This window comes from Hyperolius riggenbachi, chromosome 2, assembly GCF_040937935.1.
Source record: "Hyperolius riggenbachi isolate aHypRig1 chromosome 2, aHypRig1.pri, whole genome shotgun sequence".
Taxonomy (NCBI): Eukaryota; Metazoa; Chordata; class Amphibia; order Anura; family Hyperoliidae; genus Hyperolius; species Hyperolius riggenbachi.
Window position 1 is genome coordinate 267,395,049 of NC_090647.1, and position 22,538 is coordinate 267,417,586.

At 42.2% G+C, this 22,538-nt stretch overlaps 1 protein-coding gene and 1 long non-coding RNA gene across 4 annotated transcripts in view; one reads left to right on the forward strand and one right to left on the reverse strand.

Moving 5' to 3' along the window:
- DOC2B (double C2 domain beta) overlaps nucleotides 1-22,538 on the forward strand; it is a 704,601-nt gene that overhangs the window by 642,429 nt on the left and 39,634 nt on the right. The window lies entirely within an intron of this gene.
- The window catches only part of LOC137546320 (uncharacterized), a 93,928-nt gene continuing 73,450 nt past the window's right edge, over nucleotides 2,061-22,538 (reverse strand). Inside the window, exon 4 of the long non-coding RNA XR_011026237.1 lies at nucleotides 2,061-2,276. This is a non-coding gene — a long non-coding RNA (uncharacterized lncRNA). The remainder of the gene's footprint in view (nucleotides 2,277-22,538) is intronic.

Consider the following 22,538-nt stretch of genomic DNA (forward strand, 5'->3'; position numbering starts at 1 on the left):
TTATCCAGCTTGTAAAAGATAAGAGAGAGAAGAGAGAAGCTGCTCTAATCCTAAATAACACACAGGCAGTCTGCATAAAGGGGAGTTCATAGCAGAACCACAACACTGAAGAACTTGGCAGCCTTCCAGACACAGGCCGACAAGTCTGACAGGGGAAAGATACATTGATTTATTACAGAGACTGTGTTAGTAGAAAGTGCTGCAGTTAGCCAGAACATATTAGAATAGCTTTTGGAACTTGTAGGATGATAAAAAACAGGATGCAATTTTTGTTACGGAGTCTCTTTAACCTTTGTGAATAAACCACATAGAGTGCAAAAGCTATACAAGCTTTCTTCTTATTACTTATTACAGCCATTTCTTCTTCCTGTTTCATCTGAAGAAATATTTGGGGAAATGCTGCAAACAAATTATTTACAATCAAATACAAAATTGTAATTTAATTTCTTTTTTTACTTTACATAATTTTTCTGAATCAACTTTTGCTTCATATTCAATCATTTTTCTCTGATTTTCTGAAAAATCAAATGTTCATGTATGGTAGTGCGAAAATAATTTTAAAAACTATTTGACCAAAGGGAATAATTGATTGAATGTCTCTGATCAGAAAAAAACAAATGTATCGGTGTATGGGCACCATTGGACTAATATATAGGGCAAGAAAAAAGGAATACTACACTATTTGCATTTGTGGTGACTTTGAACTGGAGGGCGAAAAGCTATGTGGATTCATACTTATAACTGATTTTTTTTTTATAGGGCAATATCTGTGTTCTGTACATATTATGGGTGAATTGATGGTTTAACTTAGAAAAGTACTTTTTTTTAACCCCATGACTCATCTTAACATCCTATTGGTTTGTCGCTCTATCTCACATAGCTGCAGAATATATGGACTGTAAAATGCAAGCTTAGCAGGTGGTAGCACAAGTTTATATTGCTACTCTAGTGGACCACCAAGTGAATAGCGTCTCACATTCTGATTGAGTGGTGATGCAAACGAACATGGCATCAATGGGGCATTAGCTGCTGGTTTCATTGTGGATTCAGTGACCAGAGTCTTTGCTTCCCAGACTATCTTTCAAGGGTTATTTCTAGTTTGATTTGCTTGTAAGGGATCTTTTCCACTAGGCAATTACTGCTATGTGATCATGTTTTTTTTCCAACTTACACCAAAGTGATCCATCAGGTGTACAGCGCGATTTCAGTGCAATTTGCAGCTGCAAAAAATTGAGCAGGGAATTGCGGAGAATGTCGCATAGCAGTTACATGCTTTTCCCTGTTTCACTTCTATGTAAAGTATAGGAGCTGAATCACACACAAATCATGCCGCAAAGGGATTGCACTAATGGAAACAGTCCCTTCAGTTTCCATTCTTTTTTTTTTTTTTCTACACCTAGCATTTTGCAATTTGCTCTGCGATCAGGATCGGATCGCAAAACCCAAGTAGCAGAAAAGGACCCTGAGAGATTAGGTTGAACTTTTGCTGCTTCAACTAAATACAGAGACTGTTGCCTCTGTGGCTATGTCTGTACTAATATTTGCACAATAAGTGGAAAGCTGAACATCTTCAGTCCTGTGCAGTGTGGATGCTTGACCAAAGGTGATGAGCAAACCAGTAGCAGTTAATGATCCAAAATGGTCAGCACACAAACTAGGATTGTACTAGCGCTATGTGAAATAAAGTGACTGTTCTTAAAAGGGTGTGTTGATCATTATGGATCATGTATCTAGGTTTGCAATAAAGTGAACAATATACATCTAGCATATCTTTGGACCTAACTACAGAGAGAATTACTGATACCCATAACCATTACCATACCAAACCAATTTCCGTAACCAATCAGCTGTAGTGTTTTTGGCGAGAGACCAATCCACCCCCCCCCCCCCCACTCACATCGGCTGCTTTTAATGACGTGCTGTTTATGCCTCGCGGCTCCCAAACTTGGGGCCACAACTTGTGCAGTTGAAAAAAAAATATCTGGAATGTTTGCTACATTGCATTTAATTTCATTTTGCTAGAAATGTAAATTTGATGCAATTCCCTTACCACTTGCTGCTGCAATGTGAAGCCTGTGTGGCATTCATTAGTCTTGCTTTCTATGCTTGAGAATTTTCTTAAAGGTCTTTGTTTATGTTGAAATGTGTTTTCCATGGTTTTATGACAGCTGTGATTTTTCTTGCTGCTGCTGTAGTGGTTGCTGGGATTCACACCGTCTCATTCTCTGCCCGCTCCCTGTCATCTTTAATACAAATCACCTTTTCACTTCAAGGTTCTGAAAAAAAATCAACTCTTTAAGAATGGCAGTCTGGAAAATGTAATATCTGTACACATTCTTGTGCTCATTTCAGAACCATGGTGCTAATTAGTGATGAGCCCATATTTTGCCAATATTCTGCATATATGTTACGGCCAGAACCCGAAGTCTGGCCACTTCGGGTTCTGGCCAGTCAAAATGCAAAGTGGCTGTGCCCCTGCGGCCATTGTTAGAAATGAAGTGCATTTTGTTGCCGTCTCGCTGCAGCCAAATGTATCCAAGGGAGTTAATTCCTCCGGCGGCAATGTGATCAGATGAAGCCGCCTCTTCAGCTGTGCCTCCTCCCCCCTGCCTCTCTCGTATACAGCTGTGAGAGACGCGTGTCCCCTGCTCGTTTGTTAGCGGCAGGGAAGCAGAGCGGGAAGGCAGACATGGCTAATATCAGCACCCGCTCTGCAGGAACGAACAGAAGGATTCCCTGCTGCTACAAATGACTTGTGTCCCCGGCTGCCAAACTTGCATAGGAGAAGGAGAGGAGAGGAGGCAGAGCCGAAGAGGCGGCTTCATGTGATCACATTGCTGCCGGAGAAATTAACTAAGTTAACCCCCTTGGATACATTTGGCCGCAGCGAGACTGCCACAAAATGCACTTATACGGCCGGGAATCTTTCCATTTCTAACATTGGCCGCAGGGGCACGGCCACATCGTGTTTTGACCGGCCAGAACCAGAAGTGGCCAGACTTCAGGTTCTGGCCGTAACCTATACATAATTCTGCATCGTAATTTGCAGTTATGAAGCGAAATTGTAATTCGTCATTTTGGGAAAAGTTGTAATATATTTATCTGTAATTCTTATTGTTGCATCATAATTTTGCATTAAATGATCATTTCATGTTACCGGAATTTACTCCTGAAATTGTAATTTTTTTGCAATTACACAAAACTAATCCTGATTATGAAAATTATTGTAATTATGAAAATTAAGTGTATATAGTTGTAATTTTGCATCATTTTTCACACTAGTACTAATACTCATAAGCCTTTTACAAATATCTAAGATTGGCTAGTGATTGGCCAATCAAAATTGGATGTGTGTATGCAGCCTTAGAATATATTTTAAGGACTCTCATTTAAAGTAACTGTAGGTTGTAGTAAACTGTAGGTTTAGCCCTCTGCAATCTTATTTTTATATCACACACATTTCCCCCAGCACTTACTTTTACACTGCTGTGCTTACTTTTACACTTACTTTTACACTGTATGTGGGTAATCTCCCTGTGCTGCTGCGGTAGGAGCCAGAAGTGTCTCTACCTCCTCGCACTACTGCAAGCAGGCAACCTGTCAATCACAGAGGGGTGGGACCGGCACCAGCTTGCGCGCTATAGCTCTGCCCCACATTGCACTTGCGCCAGCCTTATTACGTAGCGCAGCATGGTGCTGAAGGGGATCAAAGGGTAGGATTTAGTTGAATAGCATGAAGCCTTTCTGGACTAGATCTGACAGTGGAGCAGCTCTTCCTGTATGATACTGCTCTTTCTACTCTAGCTACAGCTTTATATAGGATAGCAGCCAGGGACAGCTCCAGGTATGTGTTACTGCTGTTGTTATGCCAGTTCTTGATCCATCATCGAGTTTGCCAAAGAGACCCAACACTACATTAATAGATAGAAAGAAAAACTCAGCACAGATGCAATGTAAAATAGATGCACATTTTGAGGGCATTAGGGCTCTAGTCTCCTTAAGAACCCCCGATTCAAGGATGAGTGAGGCTACAAAAACTTTATGAATTACAAACTTCATGCAAGGAGACCCCACATTCACTTCTCAGCAGAGCCCCATTTTACGTAAGCCATCCCTGACAAAACGGGTTTGTGGAAGGGGCTTTGTGGGAAGGGCTGAAATGAACTGCCACTCACCCTCATTCCTGATCTTCCTTGAGTGAGGTAAGTGTGTCCCAAGGATGGGAAGCATCCAAACTACAGCAGGCCAGGCCTGTGCAAGGAGACACACACATGGCTTGGTGGCTCGTGTGACCCCTTAAGTCGGGGAGACCCTGTAGATCAGCATGAGTGGGGGTCTTGAGGATAGGGAGCCCTTATTAGTGTTGAGTATCTGGGCTTTAAAAATTCAACTTCATTATCTTTAGAACATTGAAATGATATCCTTTTCAGAAGAAATCATAAACTACAAGTAAGCCCAGCCAACAGCCACATAGCTACTTGTTGTCACCTCTGCAGGCCTCTAGCAATTGCTGTTCAGTGGTGGAAGGTTTAATTCCATGCTGACTAAAAGTCGCCACATTTTCAATGAAAGGTGCAGAATCCTGTTTAAACAGCTTAAAATAGCTAAACATTTGAATTGGTACCATTATACCTTAAGTTTCGAGAAGTCCTGCATATGTTAGTATAAATGTTTTCTGAATAACACAACAATGGTCGCTTTATATACAGGACATGTCACTTTTACCACTGCCTTGTGTGTTTAAAGTAGTTCTTCTAGTGATAAGTATGTGAAAGTTTCCTTAAAGTTTCTTCTGAATATTATATATGAAATGGCTTTTTCACTACACTCGGGTAGCACATGACAATTTTACCTTTACCACCACCGACAGTGTAGTAAGAGTTGCTTAAAGTGGTCTGAAAGTCAGCATTTCTACTTTGCTCTAAAAATTCCTAAAAACTTTAAAAGCTACTATCCCAGAATTTTTTGGGGGGGCAGAACATCACTGAAATGGTCAAATAAAGCACTTTGTCCTACTATTCAGCTTCAAATCCGCATCCAAACTGGAGATAACAGTATCTTTGTTTGCATTCCAATGTTGATACATGTGTGTAAACACAGTGTAACAAGTGAAAAGGAGCTCTCTGTGAAACTCTATGTGCTTCAAGCACATAAACAGCTCAGAACAGCGAATTAGAAGATGTTAATATATAATAAAAAAACAGTTTGAATAAAATGCAATGGCAGGTTTCAGGGCAAGATAAACTGCACTTCAGAAACTTGTAATTTGTAAACAGACAGTATTACTTATGCACAAAGGCAAATATGATAACTGTATGAGTAATAAAAAGTAGGAAAACACATTTTTATTGAATGTTATGTCGGAGTTTCAGACCACTTTAATTAGTGTGACCACATTACATAAGTAACACGAGCGTTGTTAGGGTACCACACATTGAAGTGGGTGTCACACTATCAACACTCACACTACTTAGGTAATGTGGGTCACACTAACTAGGCAACTTGTGCTATGTTGTCAGTGGTAGTAACAATAAAATTGCCATAAGCTACCTGCACATGGCAAACGTACTGCTGTTTAGTGCATCAAGGCCTTGGAAATGTATTACAGTTTTATCTAACTAATGTGGATGAATATTCATGGTATTGACCTGTGTAGCTGCTTTTCCAAAAGCCAGTTATTATTGAGGATATCTCAGCCAGCTTACATTCTTGTGTGGCATATATTACTGACATGAGTACAAAGTCAATTGAAAATCAGATGGCAATAATGATTTTTTTTCACTTCAAGGTGCTGAATTCCCTCAAATGAGAACACTAGCAAGGATTAAAGGAGAATTAGCATGGTTAAAAAGTTTAACTTGTACTATTATCCTGCTAGAAGTCATGAAACGCACTGGGACATATTTTTCAAAACCAATGCAAGGAAAATTGGAGCAAGACAGGTGCAAATGAGGAGCAGGTCAGAGGAAGGATACTGATGGCTACTCTAAGCAACTGCTTGGCATTTGCACTTGCTTTACACCATTTTTTCTTTGCCTTGGTTTTGATAAAGATGCCCCAAGTATGTGGACACATGAGTGAATAGACAGACTACCTCTTGTCTTGCTGTCTAAATCATGTCTTGTTCCTTAGTCCCCACTTCCTCTTCATTGGCCAATGCAGAAGCAGGGTGAATGACAGCCCAGCAATACCCTTTTCCCAGAATGCACTGTGGAATGTGACAGGGCACGCCAGTGATTACAGCATCTAGCCTTCTGATGAGGATACTGACAATCCACTGTGACATGCAGCAGGATAAGTGGCAGCTTATGGCATGCCTCTCCTTATTCAGAACAGCTGTATGCCCTTTTTATTTGGTGACAGCAGGAAGGAGGATGAGTGGCACCACAGGTTAAACAGCTTCCCAGAATGCACTGTGGGAAGTGACAAAGCCCTGCAGTGATGCAACATGTAACTATCTAAACAGGATATACACCAGATCACTGTTACATGATCCAGGATTTATAACAGGAGAAAAGATGCAAGATTTTTTTTTAATCATTCAACCTATCATTTTGATACATTGCTCAAGTGAGGGGGGTCAAGATATTCTTGACACAATTCTGATCTAAGCACACTATACTTTGACATTCTTCGGAACTACTGCTTTTTTCCTGGTAATCTTAACACCTTAATGGGCAATTGCTAATTAGCATAACAAATGAGGCAAGGGTAGCCTAACAATGATATGGCATGTGCTAATTAAACTGTAATTGTTTTAGATTTAATCTGTATTGATTGCTGAAACTCTTTAGGATTTCCAGGGCAGTTTTCCAGCCTGTTAAGACAGAGAACATACATGAACAGTATAAAGTTTTTTGGCTTTTTTTTTTTTAAGAAAGTGGATACAAAAACCTTTATAAAAGTTATATGAAGGGTTTGTTATTGGGTTCCATGATTTTGGGTTGGTGATGTGTATATGGCCTGCTAATAATTTGTGTATCCCTTATAGACTTATTTTGAGACACATTTCTTTATACATATTAATTTGTTATTGGTGCCTAAATAAAACTAAATTATATATTTTATCAAGGAACATTTGACAGCTGTATTTAGCCTCCTTAGCGTTCTGGACGAGCTGAGCACTGCTCAGGCCCTAGTTGGCCAATTTGAATTTTTTTTTTTTTAAACGCAGCTAGCACTTTGCTAGCTGCGTGTTTCTCCGCTCGCCGCCGATCCACCGCTACCCGCCGCGTAATAGGCCCCCCCCCCCCAGACCCCGTGCGCAGCCTGGCCAATCAGTGCCAGGCAGCGCTGAGGGGTGGATCGGGACTCCCTGTGATGTCACGCTGTCTATGACATCAATCCGTTCGTCGCCATGGTGATGGGGGAAGCCCTGAAGGAAATCCCGTTCAGAACGCCAGGGTGGTTAGTAATATGCTCAAAAGGTGTAAATAAAATGCAGCACTGTCAATAGTTTTTTTGGTGCCTGCAAAATAATTAGTGTAGGCTACAAACTTTTTATGACAGCAAAGGAACACAATGTTATTGGTAGACAAATGATTCAAATCCCTAGTTCATCACAGTTTTTATATGCATATAATGTGACATTGTTTTATGTTAATATACCTTGAAAAGTTTTGTAAAAAAAAAAAAAAAGAAAGAAAGAAATGTAGTTCTTGCAGAATGAAAAAAGAATAATGCCTATCTCTCTCCAACTTTTAAACATTTATCTACTCCTATATCTGCGGATGGATTTGTTGGTACCCCCACAGTTCACTGAAAAAATGCTTTATGCCTCCTGATAATGAATAGTTCCATGTATACCTGGCATGGCATTGATGTGTTTTTGAATAAAGCAAGTGTGAAAAGCGGGTGTTGGTACTCCTAGAAAAGATCACACATTTTAAAAGGAAAGTGTTTTTGTTTTTTTTTTTTTTGTTTTTTTTTCAAATTTGCTGTCTTTTTTAATTAGTATCACACATCTGTAGTCATTTGGCATGGTGTGTCCCCCAGTGAACATAGACTAGAGAAAGCGAAGGAAGGAGTTTTTTGAGGTGATCACAAGACAAGCATGTTACAAGCTGTGAGCCAATTGCCAAACAGCCCATCTAAGTAGTATCTGACATTAGCACAGGAATGCACACTCAGCCAGGTAACCAAGGAAACGTAATAAAGGGAGATCGGTGTATGTATGTGTTATGCATTATTAGGAATGCTATACAGGGACCACTGGCAGCTGTAATGATGACCTGTATGGTACTCCTAAACAGCACTAAACACCCATGCATTTTTCATCAAAATGCAACTGTGGAAAAAAAGTGCATACAAAATGATACTTCAAAATCATTTAACCCTTGGCTGTCATTTAGCTGGCTAATGATCATTAGGGAGGTATGGTAGCAATGGAGGTTCTAGTTCAGCAAAACCTAAAACAAGAAAAGAGACCATAGCTTTAACCTCCTGCACAGGCTACTTGCAAAACATCCCAGTCTGGGCCTAGTATCACCTCTGTTTCTCTGTTTAATTTCCACACGGTGAAAGTGCAGATACATCAGCCTCTGGGGTGATACTCTGGCCTTTGCTTTAATTGAGAGTTTGGAGCACAGTCTTATGGGGATGTGAAAATACCAGGATTGCCAAAACATTCAACTCCCTGGAACAGTGCGGGATTCACCAGGCTCATGGGCTGATTAATGCAGCCTTAGGCCTCTTGCACACTACATACAAATTGATTTTCACATGTGATTCCGATTTTCGAATTATTATTTTTTTAACAGTTAACATTTATTAAACAAAAGTCAACAAAATTTACAAAGAGAGATCACAATAAGATCAATTTTTAATCGGTACTGCATGCTGCTGCATTTTTCTTTTGATAGCATCCAGGGAAAATCGGAATCGCAAATCGGATTTGCAGTGTGCAGGGGGCCTAACTGTATTTTTCTGTTCTTTTTACCTTAGAGGAAAAGAGTTCAGGTCTGCTTTAAGACCTAATATTAGTATTTACTGAAATAACTGAATAGAGGAAGTGCTAGTGATTATTAGCATATATTGTGTGGTGTTGAAAGCTGTCCTTATCAATGAAAAGCCATCAACAGACAGACAAAACCATTCTGCAATAGTATGACAAGCAGCCAATTAGCATTACAGTTCCAACAGCTTGCCTGGCGAATGGCCAACCTTACAGATGATTTAAAAGCCATTAATTGAAAACGCAATAAATCCAATCCTTTTTATTCTGAGGAAATATTGACCAATGTGAGAGCTGAAGATAAACCTGTAGCAGACAGGTGGTGATGTTAGATGGTTCCATTCTGGTGTTTTATTTTTAGACCACTGCCTAATATATTTATTTTTTGGATTTTTTTAATTATATTTCTTGGCTTTAGCATAACATTTATAAAGGTGGTGCATCACCCTTTTAATGTGAAATGTGTTATCCTCCAGTATGGTGAAGAAGATTAGAGTGTAATCTAAATAGAGGGTGTGTAATGCTGGCCCTAGCATGGAGGGTTTGGTGCACTGACTGACCATAGCATGACAGGTGTGTTGCATTATTGTAGTTGTGTAGCACTGACTATAGCATAGTGAGAGTACTGAATTGACAATAGCATGGCAGGTGTGTTGCATTATTGTAGTTGTGTAGCACTGACTATAGCATAGTGAGAGTACTGAATTGACAATAGCATAGCAGGTGTGTTGCAAAGACTACAGCATGGTGGGCATGTTAAAGAGGAACTCTAAGGTGAAAACAAACTCACCACCATTAAGAAGCCAATGGCAAGTTTGACAGTGAAAACCCAGTTTTGAGACTGGAGAACCTTCTGCAGCCAATAGAAATCCAGCTGAATAAGAGGAACCCCTCCCACTCAGTGACATTTATCCTAGGCTGCTTAATGTTCAGCCTTGGATACCATTGCATGAAGCTCCTCCTTGGGTTCAGAATAGATTATCCTGCTGATACATACAGGACAACTGTGGCAAGAGGGATATGGAGGCTGCCATATGTGTATTTTCTTTTAAACAGTACCAATTGCCTGGCTATCCTGCTGCCAGGCAACTGGTATTGTTTTAAAGGAAATAAATATGGCAGCCTCCACATACCTCTTGCTTCAGTGTTCTTTAAAGTGTTATAAAACTCAGCATTTCTTCTTTGCTCTTAGGGCTTGTTCACACTGCAAGAGCTTTTCCAAGCACTTTGTGATTTTAAAAGCTCTTGCTAATGTTATCCTATGTGTGTGTTCACACTGGAGTGATGTGATTATGTAAAAATACCCCATAGCTTTGCAATAGCTTTTAAAATGTCTAGCGCTTAAAGGGAACCTTAACTGAGAGTGATATGGATGTTTCCTGTTAAACAATACCAGTTGCCTGGCAGCCCAGCTGATCTCTGTGACTGCAATAGTGGCTGAATCACACCCTGAAACAAGCATGCAGCTAATCCAGTCTGACTTCAGTCAGAGCACCTGATCTGCATGCTTGTTCAGGGGCTGTGGCTAAAAGTATTAGAGACACCGGATCAGCAGGTGATTCAGGCAACTGGTATTATTTTAAAAGGAAAAATCCATATCCTTCTCAGTTTAGGTTCCCTTTAAAAAGCTCTTGTAGTGTGAATCAGCCCTAAAAGATTATTTACACCTGAAATCTTATTACCACAAAAAAAAACAGTTAACACAGCACTTTCTTTTTAAATTGGCAGCTTCTGGTCACATCCAAACATGATATCTTATCTTTTTTTTTTACTAATGGTAGCTTACAAAGGAATGTTAACATTAGCAGTATGCTGGAACTGAGCTGCAACACATAGTTAAAAGGTGAGCCCGCTGAGAATTTTTCACCAGATGGATTTTAATGTATAAATACAGCAGCTGTATTAAAATAAAATGCAATGACCGCTTTCAGAGCAGATAAACTGTACTTGTAATTCATAAACTGACGATATAATTTGTGCACAAAAGCAAATATGTTAACTTTATGAGTAAAACAAAGTAGGAAAAAGTAGGAAAACACATTTTTATTGAATACTATGTCAGAGATTTATCCCACTTTAAAGCAGGATATTTCCGCAGTCATACCTCCTACACACTTCAAATGTTGAGGGTACAGAGGAAAACCCCTGAACAACCTCTGTGCCAGCAGCACAGCTCTGTGTGTCAGTAGTAAACATGATTCCTCTCAAGCTCCATGAGGCATTTTTTTCTACACCACACTAAGAGGGTAACATGATTTTGATGATTTTTTTGGGTGGTGGGGGGATCATAGCATGATGGCTAAGAAAGCCTTGCTGTAACAGAAAGAATCAGACCTTCCGGCACTTTTTTGAAATGCCAGAGATAAATATAGCGTGGCTGTGTAGGCACTCAGACACTTCATACATATCTTTGTCAGACTATTTCCTCTCTAGTGAGAAGAATGGCGCATATATTATTTTGTCTTAATAACGCATTGCTGAATTAATTAATCATCTTTCTTTTCTGTGTTTCCATTGAGATGGTAGCCTAAATGTCATTTTAGTGCCATAGCTTCAGCATTCAGCTGAAAGTAATAAAAGGATAGCAATTATTTTTTGTGACCACTGTAGATAAAATCAAATATCATTCTGCTGTAATATTACATTATCTGCTTTTTGCCAGGGATATGTGTAACTGATCCTCCAAGCAGTACAGTTTACAATGCAATCTGCAAACACTTGTCAGGCCACAGAGAACAAGTACTTTTGTTTAGGCAAATTAATACAATTCACCATAATCCCATTTAGTGTGTTGTTGTTGCTGCATGAATGATACCCTAGTCATAATTCATATTGCCTAAATTAAAGCTAAACGCCAGGCACACATTCTTTTATTCTTCAAAGTATCTGTCATATAGATTATAAGCATCTTCCTCCTAAGACTAACTATTTTCTATAACCAAGTACACAGTGTAGTGTCCCCTTTTCAGGACACTGTTCTCTTTTGCAAGGTAGTTTATCAGACCTACTGTTGGGGTCCCAACATCCATTGCGGTGTGGTGCAACAAACAATTTAATCCCATCGCAACATGATGCAAATGTATTGCAATAGTACTTTTACACAGTGCAGCAAATTTCATCTGATTAACATGTAGCATGCTGTGCATTACTGGATGACGCACGCAATGGTTGTGGTGGAAGAATGCATTATTAACACTGTTGCATTGCGATCCTAGTCTTCAATATGCACATTGCAACATGTGTAGTGTGATAATGGCCCAAGTGGTTTCCTAGCCCTCTATAGACATTTAGTAGTACTTGTTATCTGTGTACGGTATATGTATTAACTCCTTGCTTAGCCAATATTAAATCACTTTTATAGAACTCAGCAAGGAGCTCCTCATTGCCTAATTTTATTTGGAGGACATTTTTGGTAATTATGTAATTTTGGGGAACATGCTGATCAATTGTTGTTTGGGGTAGTGTTGCCTAATTGTGTTATTTGGAGGAAATGCCAGCATACGTCTGATTTTGGGGGCCAATGCTTTCTTTATTATGTTAATTTGGCCATGCTGCATAATAATGATTTAAGATTTCTGAAGTAGTACATACATTCTCTACATACACGGTCTAGTCTGTTATGTGTTCACATGTTTGTATGGTAATAAGAATGCTACTTTTTGTAAGCGATGGTCAGATGTCCGAGAAGTTTACATGATATGGGACCCAGATATTCCTAAAGACTGCCTTCACTGGAGGAAGTAGGAAGCTAACAGTCTGAATGAAGTCAGAACCCTTGATATGTGTACTTGCATAGCATGCTGTGGTAAAAAGTGGAAATATGAAATGCGCAGAGGCAGGTAGTGGACATAGTGGGTGGGCCCAAAGATTAGACATACTTTAAGGCTGGTTTCACAGTGGGACGTTACAGGCGCACGTTAGAGCAGCCTGTAACGCACCCCAACGCACAGCAATGAAAAATCAATGGGCTGTTCACAGTGCTCACGTTGCGTTACATTGTAACGCTGCGCCATAAGACAACGTATTGCATGCAGTACTTCCGCGTTAGACTGTTTGCACATGCTCAGTAAAGTTGGGGAGGAGGGGAGAGCGGCCGGGCACATGGCTAATTAATATTCACTGCACTCAGTGACGTGTAGTGTTTACTTCCTTGAGCGGCCGCTCTGTGCGGCGTTTGGCCGGGCGGGACCACGTGATGCCGCATGCGTCCAAGAGTGCGCATCACGGCATCACGGACGCCAGAGTGAGCTGCACAACGCGGCTCACTCTGACATCCGAATTAGAGAGCACCAGGCGTTGCGTTAGGGGCACGTTATGCGACCATAACGTCCCCTAAAACGCAACGTCCTGGTGTGAAACCAGCCTAAAGGACAACTGTAAAGAGAAGTATATGAAGGTGGCCATATTTATTTCCTTTTAACCACTTCAGCCCACAGGGTTGTTCATTTTTTGCATCTGAGCAACTTTCACCTCCCATTCATTTGCCAATAACTGTATCACTACTGATCACAATGAATTGATCTATATCTTGTTTTTTCTGCCACAAATTAGTCTTTCTTTGTGTGATACATTTTGCTAAGAATTATTTTATTCTAAATCCATTTTAACAGGTATATTAAGAAAGAAATGGAAAAAAAACATTATTTCTCAGTTTTTGGCCATTATAGTTTGAAATTAATACATGCTACCGTAATTAAAACCCATGTATTTCATGTGCCCATTTGTCCAGCTTATTACACCATTTAAATTATGTCCCTATCACAATGTATGGCACCGATATTTTATTTGGAAATAAAGGTGCATTTTTAATTTGCGTCCATCACTATTTACAAGCCCATAATTTAAAAAATTATATTACTATACTCCTTTGACATGCATATTTAAAAAGTGCAGACCCTGGGTAACTATGATTTTTGTTTTGTTTTTTTAAATTGTAATTTTTTACATTTTTTTTTATTAAAAATTTTAATTGGGTAATTTTTGGGTGTGGGAGGTAAACAGCTAATTTTAAATGTACAAACAATGTTTGCTGAACTCTTTTGGCTGCAGTTGTGGATGAATCCTACACCTGAAACAAGCATGCAGCTAATCCAGTCTGATATCAGTCAGAGCACCTAATCTGCATGCTTGTTGAGGGGCTGTGGCTAAAAGTATTAGAGACACACGATCAGCAGGAGAGTCAGGCAACTGGTATTCTTTTAAAAGGAAAAATCCATATCCTTCTCAGTTTAGGTTCCCTTTAATAAAAAATGGATGTGGGTGTAATTTTACTATTACAGTCAAAAAGTCCTGGAAGCATACGATCACGCTTCCAGGAACATGAATGAGGAAGGAAAACTTTTTTTTAACTCTTAAAAACCGCAGCCTCTGATAAGAGGCTGTCGGTTTTTCTGAAGGGGCTTCAATCAATGAATGGGAGCTATAATCCCATTTATTGATCGTTGGGCTAGCGGCCGGCAGGAGTGCACGCAGCCTATCTGGACGAGAATGTTCATCCTGATAGGCTTAAGTGGTTAAACAATACATATTGCCTGGCTATCCTGCTGATCCTCCGCCTCTTATACTTTTGGCTATAGACCCTGAACAAGCAAGCAGCATATCCAGTGTTTCTGACATTATTGTCAGATCTGATAGATTATCTGGATCCTTGTTTCTGGTGTGATTCAGACACTACTGCAGCCAAATAGACCAGCAGGACTGCCAGGAAACTGGTATTGTTTAAAAGGAAATAAATATGGCAGCCTCCATATCCCTCTCACTACAGTTGTCCTTTAAGTGTGTTATCAAACATTGGGGTTTATTCACTATAACAAATAGAGTGCCTTATCAGAGTTAGTGTGCCTTATCAGAGTTGACAAATAAATAGTAGCATCCACCCTGCCAAAGACAGGTCTCACCTGTTCAGAAATGGCTGCTCGTAGGACACAGCCTCTGATAGCGTTTGTCCCTTTAGGGGCCAGGGACCAGGCTCACGATCCAGCTCCAGGCGGGGAATACGGAGGGCCACCACTACCGTTTGGTCTCGCAAGGTGAGTGTGCGCCAGGATCTAATGTTTGTCCTGCCTACAGCCTCCCTGGAAGTGTCCAAACTGAGAACATGACTCCCCTGGTGGCCCTCCGGATTCCCCGCCTGGAGCTGGATCGTGAGCCTGGTCCCTGGCCAGAGCCGGGACAAGGTCCTCCAGCACCCAAGGCTGAGACACCAAAATGCGCCCCTCCATCCCTCCCACCCCAGCCGTCACACACTGATTGCTATTAGACTAAGAGGCCCCCATGGGCCCACAACCTCCCCAACACCTTAATATCTAGTTATCTGGCTTGCAGTCACTGCCATGTATCCCCTTTTCTTATTTCTTTCTGCTTCAAACACAATTAGGAATGACAGCTGAATGAATTCTGCGCCCCCTCCTACACTGCGCCCTGAGGCTGGAGCCTCTCCAGCCTATGCCTCGGCCCGGCCCTGTCCCTGGCCCCTAAAGGGACAAACGCTATCAGAGGCTGTGTCCTACGAGCAGCCATTTCTGAACAGGTGAGACCTGTCTTTGGCAGGGTGGATGCTACTATGTATTTGTCACTCAGAGCGCTCTCTCTTTTGCATGTTTTTACTTTCTTTAGTGGATACTGAGAGCTGCCTAAGGAGGATTGTGTTACACTCACCATAGACGTTCCTCCGGGCATCCCCGTGCGCGTCCTGCTGTGCGCACGCGCGGGGGTTCACTGGGCCTCTTGTGCTCACTTCCTGCTCGTCGGTGTGTGTGGTGGAATGCGCACGCGCGCAGAACGCTGCGTGCGCAGCACCTAGGGCACCGCGCATGCGCGCACCCGCGTGCGCGCGAACCCACGTGCGCGCGCACGCAGAGAAGTGCGCGCGCATGCGCAGAAGGGTTGCGCACGTCCTGCGCATGCGCAGGGCGTTAATTTCGGCGCCAATTGTCCCTATATAAGCAGCACTGCCCTTGACTGCAGTGCTGCTCTTTCTGATCAGCTAGTGTGCCGTTCCGGTTACCTGTGGTTCCTGTTTATGCCTATTGATTGATCTCCTGCCTCGACCCTTGGATTGTGACCCCGACTTCTGCCTGATTGCCGCCTGCCTCGACCCTTGGATAGTGACCCCGACTTCTGCTTGTTTGCCGCCTGCCTCGACCCTTGGATTGTGACCCCGACTTCTGCCTGATTGCCGCCTGCCTCGACCCTTGGATTGTGACCCCGACTTCTGCTTGATTGCTACCCGCCTCCGGACCTTTAACTTACCTTGGACTCCGCCTACTCCATTAAGAGTGTCTCCTGTTCTCCTGACCACTCGCTGAGACTATCCCAGTAGTGACCTGGTAGGGCACTAGGCAGCTAAGCTCCACATCCCCCTCCTGGGGGTGTGGTCCTGCACCCCCCTCAAGGGAGTGTGGGTGAAGACCCGTGGTCACCTAGACTCCACTACTGGGGAACGTCTCTTCCTTCGTGGGAGGGTCAACAGGGACTGAAGAGAAGTCCTAACAGATTGCCAGATCGCACCAACAGGGAACTGTCTACATTCCCGATTTGCATTTATCAGAGTTGACGTGCCTTATCACAGTCAGCGTGCCTTATCACAGCCAGCGTGCCTTATCACAGCCAGCGTGCCTTATCACAGTCAGCGTGCCTTATCACAGCCAGCGTGCCTTATCACAGCCAGCGTGCCTTATCACAGTCAGCGTGCCTTATCACAGTCAGCGTGCCTTATCACAGTCAGCGTGCCTTATCACAGCCAGCGTGCCTTATCACAGCCAGCGTGCCTTATCACAGTCAGCGTGCCTTATCACAGTCAGCATGCCTTATCACAGTCAGCGTGCCTTATCACAGTCAGCATGCCTTATCAGAGTTAGGGTGCCTTATCAGAGCTAACATGCCTAATCTGAGTTAGCGTACCTTATCAGAGTTGATGTGCCTTATCAGAGCTAACATGCCTTACCAGAGTTAGCGTGCCTTATCAGAGTAGCATAGCGAGCGCTATGAACTTATGCCTGCTAATTGGTAATGATGAGCCCGCCAATTCGTCCTGCCCTGAGCCCCTGCGGGTCCAAACACTTTAAAGGACATTATCCCCGCACTTTGATTGGCCCAATAGGCTGCCTGTTAAGTTTCTTGTTAAGTCACAGGCAGCCTATTGGGCCAATCAAAGTGCAGGGATAATGTCCTTTAAAGTGATTGTACCTGCAAGGGTTTAAGGCAGGATAAGTGGTTGCCAATTAGCAGGCATAAGTTTGTAGCGCTTGCTATGCTACTCTGATACTCTGATTCAATGTTTTGTCTCCATAAAATAGGCCTTGAATTACTGGGTCAAAAAAGCACCTTTGTTTCTCAATCCCAGTGTCACACATGGCTAAACTATTAGATTTCTTTGGTAGATCAGGTAAACAATACCAATCATTTACCTGAACTACCAATATCCACCACTTTGATAACCAGATGTCAATGAGAATTTGAACATTGCTTGGAATGCTGCTAGCATGCATGGTACCGCTTGATGCAGTACAAAGCTATGCGGCCTCTGATCAGCTGCCTTTTACCCACCTGTTATTCTGTGTTTCCATCTGCACTAAATGGCTTCCTAAGACAGTGGACAGCGGCTACATCATTCAACCCGTTGTCAATCAAGTCACATGATGTGACTACATGATGTCAGCCCTGCCCAGCCAGGTCTGAGTATCGATGAGGAGGTCTTGTGGTGCCAGCAAGCACAATTTCAGTAGAAATGTTTTCTGGACTGCGTGTCCAGTCAAGCCACTCAGTGAGTGTGTAACATCTGGCCAATGGCGCTCTCTCCCTTTAAATGACCTGGCAGTGTGGGCATGGCATTTCTATGGTGATGTGAGCAGCGTTTTTCATGAGGCATGGCTTGCTCATGCAGCTGCAGTTAGGATCTTGGCTGGCAAGTGATCTAAGGACACTGGTAATCAGGTTATGTCTACTATAAGTAGCAACAGTGTGAGTATACATACAGGTCTGACATATTTGGGCAAACTTTGATCTACATTATAGTGTAACTCAGTGCTTAGCAAGCACCCAGGGAGGGAAGAAAATGATGTGCTATGACTTGCAGCGCCTCTGCACTCCAGACCCTTCGACAGTTTCTCCACAGTCAAGTCAGCACCATCTGTAGTATCAAAGCTCTTTTATTGGATTAAAAGTAGCATAACCGGCATCATCAGCAGCAACCGCAGCGCTGTTTCGGCAATGAACCTTTCTCAAGCTGCATAAGACTTATGCAGCTTGAGAAAGGTTCATTGCCGAAACAGCGCTGCGGTTGCTGCTGATGATGCCGGTTATGCTACTTTTAATCCAATAAAAGAGCTTTGATACTACAGATGGTGCTGACTTGACTGTGGAGAAATTGATCTACATTATAGACGTTATGTGCTCTTTTCTTATATCTGCTGTTCAGCCTATCGTGACTTTTAGGAAGTTAAGGGGTGTGTTTTGGGTATCCGTATGAAGTTTCCCATCATGTACCCTCATTATCCTGCTTTATCTCCGCATTATGCTGCTTTATCTCCGCATTATGCTGCTTTAGCCCTGCTCCTAGTGCCGCATATAATGGCTGAAACACAATTAAAAAACATACATTTAAAACCACTACCTGGCCAGGAGTACCTGCTTTTCTGAATTAAAGGGACCAGACCCTTAATTCAGTGCAGCGTGATCGCCCAGCTTTAGCCTATGAAAAAAACGCTGCACCATTTGGGTCAACTAGGTCCTCACCCACCACCGTGACACCATGCACACTGTGCGCTCGATAACCTTGAGAAAGCCCCGTGGGCGGGGCGAAACGCGTCGGTAGGCGTGGCTACCACCGGAGTGCTCGCGCTGGCCCTCCACGTGAAAACGCCGGCACTCTGAGCGATACTCCGCGATGTGGGATCCCCTTCCGTCTTGACATACTTCCGTAGAGTCCCAAGTCTAAGAACTATGAGGTATAGACGGCTGATGTCTTTCGGGAAAGCCGCATAAACAAACGTGACCCAGTGCACTGCAGGTCTGGAAACTGGAGCAGCCAACACAATATGCAAGTACTCCAAGCCATTAAAGTGCCGCTGTAATATTGCTAAGCCTGAGTTTTGCCAGCTGCTGTGTACTATGTGGGACAGAGAGGTCATATGCTAGCCGATACCCATCTCTATTTCAACTGTGAGGACCTGACTTCGGGCAAGCGTTAGGAGGAATACAACAGCGTGCGGTTATCGAGCGCACAGTGTGCATGGTGTCACGGTGGTGGGTGAGGACCTAGTTGACCCAAATGGTGCAGCATTTTTTGCATAGGCTAAGGCTGGGCGATCACGCTGCACTGAATTACGGGTCTGGTCCCTTTAATTAAGAAAAGCAGGTACTCCTGGCCAGGTAGTGGTTTTAAATGTATGTTTTTTTAATTGTGTTTGTGACCACATTAAATCATGTAGCCAAGGCGAATAATAAATAAATTTATATACATGTGCACGAGACGGCAATTGAAATTAATTGTGGAAGCATGATACATAGTAGTTGGTTGCTGGCTCCTTATACAGTAGCACAAAATTGATGTGGTGGCTCTCCGGGATTTGTAATGTTTTGAATATAATGGCTGAAGCGGCAGAAGTGACTTGTTGGGCCGTCGCAGTGCGCTGCACATACCGATGTAGCACCACATCTCCTGGTGTGCATTGCTGCGGCCTGACAAGCCTTTTTCATCCCTGCAGCCATTATATGTAGCATGAAGAGCAGGGACTGTGCGATGGGGCCATGCCAGAACTTTGAAAAGATAATGGCATCTCTTAAAAATCCTCCAGGCAGCAGAGGTGTGTGTGTGTGTGTGTGTGTGTGTGTGTGTGTGTGTGCGTGCGTGCGTGCGTGCGTGCGTGCGTGCGTGCGTGCGTGCGTGTGTGTGTGTGTTATGACACAGGGCCTTGGGTGGTGAAAAGGGGAAATCCAGCCCTGCAGGTAAGTAATTAGGACTGATTGATGGTGACTGCAAAAAGGTTGCAGCCTTGTGTTCCTATTTAGGTTCATGTTGATTTTTATTTTTATCTGAATAGCTAATTTTCCTGTGTTCAAGATCTCCTGAAGGTGCTATTATTATAATTATTATTACCGGTATTATTATTACCATCAACACAAATAATTTTATCCATGCACATATTTAATCAGCACTGACATTTTAAACTCCTTTTCACAGCCACAAAAAGTGTAGGATTTGGTGGTTAAGATTTCCTCCAGTAAACGTAAGCAAAACTGTGCAGGTAAACACAGTGGAGTAAAAGACAAAGGTTAAAATGTGCAAAGTGTGAATACAGCATACAACACAATAGAGAGAGGCAGATAATAGAATGAAGAACTGCAGAGTGTACAAAGTTCTTCAAAAACATAAATGAAACAGCTAAAGCTTTCTACCTAAGAAAAAATATCTGCCCTAGTGAAAACTGGCAGCCTCTTCTAGAAATAATTAAGAAGTGACATCAATGCGTTAATGACCTATATATCATGGAGGAAATGAAGGTGAGGAAGAGATGTGCCATTAGGCCAAGAGGTTCAAACTCCTGAAATTTAATTAAACTGAGGAAATTACAATGCAACGGAAGAATAACAAAGCATTGATAGTGTAGCAGCTGAATTGTTGAAATGTGACTAATGGTATCTGCGGCAAAAGTTACACCCGTTAATAGTTAAAAGATAGAATAAAGAATGTATGAATGCCAGAAGGCTGGACGGAAGCAGCATTCATACCTGTACAAAAAAAAGCAGATAAAAAGGTCTGCAGAAACGTTGTGGCATACAAAACTGTAGATGAGAACCAAAATATGTGGAACTTTAAAGGGGCTTAGAAAGTCAACCGTAAATAAATTTAACAAAGCGTGTTACACATTTAAAATGTGCACATGTTGTATTACTCATAATGCATTTAAAACCCAGTACAGAAGAACCATGTGAAATGAGAAACAGCACAACAAGGATTTTGCCTGGGAGAGCCAAAGAGTCCTTACCCCAGCAAGTATAATACCTGGGGTAAACTTGCACTAGAATAACAAGTGTTACAAAGATCAAAATGTTCCAAAAATAATGATAAACCCCATATGACAATCACGCATCTTTCATAGACAAAGTGTGCTTCTTCAGGAGGACATTCATTTGTGGATTTGTATGAATATGATAACTAAAATATACACATAATGTGTTATAATAAATCTCCTTCAGACAATGATTACAAAATATTTTCTTACAGCCTCAGGTAATTGATAGCAGCAAATGAGAAGGATAATCCAGAGACTTGCACTGCCTTTATGGTACAGGGAAATAAACAGAAAGAGGACAGATTTCCTTCTAATTTACTAATTCAAATAAATAGTGATACAAAGTAAGATCATGGACCTGTATGATCCTGACACCTGACATCTGTCCAGAAGGGCTCCAAACCTATCATAAAACAATGCCCAATATACCCATAAACCTAACTACACAATACCCTTCCCCAGTGGCGTAGCTAAGGAGCTGTGGGCCCCAATGCAAGTTTTACGATGGGGCCCCCCCAAGTACTCTACACATAACAATTGATACGGTGCACCAAAACCTGCTAATGGCAACGACAGTGTCAGAGGTGCAAGAAGGGGATGGGGAACCGTCTGTTAATGATTACCACTATTCAAAGCATCTATAGAAGTGATCATTATGAGCACAGGACCAATAGAGAGCTTATACTGTAGTTGAGGGAGGGTCCTTCGGGCCCCTCTGGCCCAGGGGCCCCGATGCGGTCGCTACCTCTGCACCCCCTATTGCTACGCCCCTGCCCTTCCCCTAAACCAGTCAACCAGGGGTGTAACTATAGTTGTCTGGGTCCCCCTACAAAAAGATATGTCGGTGCCCCCGGCGGGCTGGGAGTTCGGAGGGGCTCGTACCTAATATTATGCAGAATGTGCAGTGGAAAGAAGCCTTGTTATACATTACCTGCTCCTGGTGAATGCCGCATCTCCTCCACTTCATGGTTAGTTAGCAAGTGCCGTGCAGCCAGCCAATAACAATGCGGTTACTGAAGCCGCATGGTGATTGGCTGGCTGCATTTCACTTGCTAACTAGGAATTGGAACGGACGCGAGCAGGTAATGTATAATAAGGCTCCTGCTGTGCAAACTACATAATGATATTAGGTACAGGACTGTAAGTGTCGATATTGGTGGCAAGCCAGTGGAGCTAAATTCACCTTCTTCCATCGCAGTACCTGTAAAGCAGTTATAAATGATTCTATTTATATTTTTCAAAAATGTTTTTGCACATGAAAATTATCATGATCAAACAAAAACATACGTATGTAAAACATATCTTCAAACCTAAAAACCTTTGTTTTTAAGCAAAAAAAAAAAAAAAAAAAAAGCTGAAAATAAGAATACACCATACAAAATAGATAAAATTAGAAACATAAAAATAAACTGCTCCCAGTGAACTGTATACTTTTCTGCTTCGTTATCCTTCTCCTTGTGACCCTCTGCCTGGAAGGGGCTTTGTTAAGTTTTATCTGCACTCTGCAGCAAGTGTAGCCAACTTCAGCAATGGTCCGCATGAGTAATAATATTGTCAACTGGTGTACTGTC